The sequence below is a fragment of the Carlito syrichta genome, unplaced genomic scaffold (assembly GCF_000164805.1).
Source record: "Carlito syrichta isolate Samal-C Ts95f unplaced genomic scaffold, Tarsius_syrichta-2.0.1 Scaffold305759, whole genome shotgun sequence".
NCBI lineage: Eukaryota > Metazoa > Chordata > Mammalia > Primates > Tarsiidae > Carlito > Carlito syrichta.
The window spans coordinates 146,951-150,945 of record NW_007249855.1 but is presented as its reverse complement, the minus strand read 5'-3'; the positions used below and the strand labels follow the sequence as shown (position 1 = coordinate 150,945).

Genomic DNA, 3,995 nt, shown 5'->3' with positions numbered 1-3,995 from the left:
TCTTTGTTATGCACTGAATATGCCAGGCTATTTCATGCCTGTAGGCCTTCTCACGTTATCTTCAATCTTACGATAACACCATTCACTACCTCGTTCGCTTTTAAAATCCCACTCGTTTTTTGGGACTTACTCTATGAAATCTTCTCTGACTTGCCTCCCTGGGAAAAGATAGCTTTCTTCCTGTCTCTCATGATTCTCTCCCAGATTACACACACGTGCATTATCCTACTCACCATGGTACCTTAAAATAATATTTTTGTATGGAAATATGTCTCCTTACTCAGCTGTGATAAGTCTACACTAATCTTTGGAACAACAAAAAGGCATCCCAAAAAAAGTGCCCCTAATTAACAGACAAATGAATGTGTTTAAGTGCAATAGAGGCAACACCTTCACAATGAGTCAGAAGCCTTCAAAGCAGGTTTTCCCCACACAGAGTAACATTCAAGCAGCCTTGGGAGGCACTCTCTTGTGTGATTTCTAGCATCTCCAGCCTTCTTTCTTCCTCAATTCCTATCAAGTCTGGTTACAAATTTTTTCTCAACACTTAATTTTTGCTATGATCTTATGTATCTACTAAAAATTCCTTTCTGACACTAGCTACCTGAAAAAGATTCAACTATTAGCTCTCCTCTCATTTTACCTGTACTAGACTCAGGTGATCTCTCTACTTCCATTCCAAGGATCCAAATTTAATCTCTATCAGTGAACAAATGTTTATTGTTTACCTAATATGTGCTAGAGATTGCTGTGGTACAAAAGAAAAATATATCTGACAAGACATGGTTTTATGTAGCATATAGTCTAGAGGTATATGCAAGAAAACATGTAAGTAAATAAAAAAATAAAGAAGATAATTTTAGGTACAATTTCCTATTCCTATGTAATAGCATACAATCTTCTCCAGCATGAGCTATGACTGTGCTTAAGAAATACAAAGCAATTTCAATATTAGCTTAATCTACACAGGGATATCCACATCTAAGTTTCATTTTACACCATCATTTAGTTTTCTGGGGGAAAAAACAGGAACCAATCAATAAAGCAAATTTAAAAAGTAAGATGATAGATTTAAACCTAACCATATTAATAATCACATTAAATGTAAAAGGTTAAACTCTACTAAATAAAAGGCAGAGATGGTCAGAATGGTTAAAAAAAACAAGTAAAAAAGAAATATCATACAAATCATAATCAAAAGAAAGATGGAGTAACTATATTAATACCAGTAAAAGTAGATTTCAGACAAAAGAGTTTTACTCGGGATAAAGATGGTCATTTCATAATGACAAAGCAGTGATTGAAATCAGAGAAATTAGTAATCCTAAACCTTTATGTATCTATCACAGAACTTCAAAACACACATAAAAAAAAACTACTAGAAATGCAAAGTGAAATAGACAACTTTATTATTATAATCAGAATTTTCAGTACTACTCTGTCAATAATTGATAGAACAAGGAATTAGACAATTACATTTTCAGCCCACTGACCTAATTGACATACTTAAAATTCACTATTTAAAAGCAATAAAATACACATTCTTTACAAGTGCACATGAACAATATTACCAAGATAGACCATATTCAGGACATTAAAACAAGTCTCAGTAAATTCAAAAGAACCCAATTTATGCAAAGTACATTCTATGACTACAATGGAATAAGATTAGAAATCAGTAAAAGAGATATCTCTAGAATATTTCAAATTTTTATAGACCAAATTACATACTTGATTAAAAAACAATTGGTAAAAGAGAAATTTAAAAGGGAAAATTGAATGTGTTTTTAAAACAGTGCTAGAAAGGAAAATACATCATATCAAAATTTGTGAGTTTCCATGAGAGACAGACATGTAGCACTGAAAACATGTATTAGAAATATAGAAATGTCTCAAATCAGTGACCTCAACTTCAACCTTAAAAACTAAGAAATTAAAAAGAAAATGAAGCTCAAAGTAAAGAGAAGAATAGAAATAATAAAAATCAGAGTGGAAAGAGAAAACATGGAAAAAACAGAATGTGGTTTTTTGAAAGAGCAATAAATGAATAAATCTCTAGCCAAACTGACTGAAAGAAAAAGTGAGAAGACTCAAATTGTCATTGTTGAGAATAAAAGAGGTGACATTGCTACTGACTCCACAGATGTTAAAAAGAAAATAAGAAAATATTATGAATTCAACAACTTGGATGAAATGAAGAAATTCTTTGAAAGATATAGGATGCCAAATCTCACTCAAGAAAAAATAAATCATTTAAATATTCCTGTGTCTTTTAAACAAATTAAATTTTGAGGTGAAAACCTTTCCACAAAAAAATTCCAAGTCCAGATCATTTCACTGGCTAATCCTATCACACATTTAGAGAAAAAAGCTAACACCAAATGTACATCTTATCTTCCCGAAAATTCTAAAGGAATAAATAATTCTCAATTCATTATATGAGACTAGCATTACTCTAATACCAAAACCTAACAAAGATGTTAAAATAAAACCGCAGACCAAAATCCCTCCTTAGCATAGATACACAATTCTAAAAAGGAAAAGAAAAGTTTGCAAAGTAAATCCAACCATATAATTAATTCATATAAATAGTTATCTCAATAGACTCAAAAAACAGCACTTGTCCAATTCAATATCTATTTCTGGTTAAAAGTAAAATACAAAAGCCTTCAGCAAACTAGAAATAGGAGAGAACTTCTTCAACCTGATAAAAGTTGTCTGTGAAAAACCTACTGCTAACATCATATTTAATTTTACAAACCTAAATGCTTACTCCATAAAGATCAGGAATAAGACAACGATATCAACTATCACAAGTTTTACTCAACAATGGAGGTCCAAACCAGTGCAACAAGACAAAATAAATAAATATAAGTTATCCAGATTATACAGGTGGAAGTAAAACCATCTATGCGCAGCCATCATTTCTATGTAGAAAATGAGGTGGAATCTCCAAAAACCCTATTATAACTAGTGAGTTTAACAACATTGCAGGATACAAGATCAATACACAGAAGTCAGTTTTATTGCTATATTCTAGCAACAAATATTCATTTATTAAAATTTTAAAATATTATAATGTATAAAAGCATAAAATATACTCAGGGATAAATCTGATAAAATACATGTAATACCTATACAGTGAAAACTATAAAACTTTGCCAAGAGAATGTAAAGAAGATCTAAATAAGTGAAGAGCTATACCTTGGGCAAAAGTCAGAAGTCTCAATACTGTTGAGAGAGTGATTCTTTCCAAAATAATCTGTAAATTTAATTCAATTCTGTTTTGGTTTTTGGTTTTTTTAGTTTAAAGGCATTTTAATTTAGACAACCTACATGACATGTTTTTCTTAAAAAACAATGCCTCCACTCCAAATAAATCATGGTCAAAACAAATGAAGTTCAAGATGCCATCAGTCCCATTTGTCTGAAATCTTGGATGACAAGCCACAACCAGTTATGATGACAGGTGATAAATCCAAAATAATTGCCAAGTTTGTTAACATTTTTCCATCTCTAGACCATCCTTAAAGAAAATCATGTGTGAGGTCACACCATCCTCATGGCAGCCCAGTACAGTAACCATGTCATCTGGATTCATGTCTTCACCCAGAAAGGACTGGTAGTTTTTAAAATTAGCAAGGATATGCTTGATTTGTTCTGCAGCCCTTGTCATAAGAGGTTTTATTCATTCTGGTCTCTGTCCTTCAAGGTTGACTTTGATTGACTGATTTCATGTATCACTGAGGTACTTTTCCTAGACTGCTTTTTTTTAATTATAAAGATGTGGAGTACAATTCAGGGTTAGGTATACAGACGTTGATTATGCAGGTACCCTTGTTGATGAGGTGTGTCCCTCCTATCCCTACAACTGCCAATCCCACTCCCCCGCCCCTGACAGTTTCCCATTACTGCCAATCCCTTTCTTATAGTACTATGATAATTGTTCAAGGTCCACTTATGAGTGAGAACATATGGTTCTCTGTTCTTTGTTT

General features: G+C 32.2%; 1 pseudogene; it reads right to left on the bottom strand.

Annotated features, from left to right (window-relative positions):
- Positions 1-3,499: 3,499 nt before the first annotated feature.
- Positions 3,500-3,995, bottom strand: part of LOC103264912 — a 16,514-nt pseudogene continuing 16,018 nt past the window's right edge.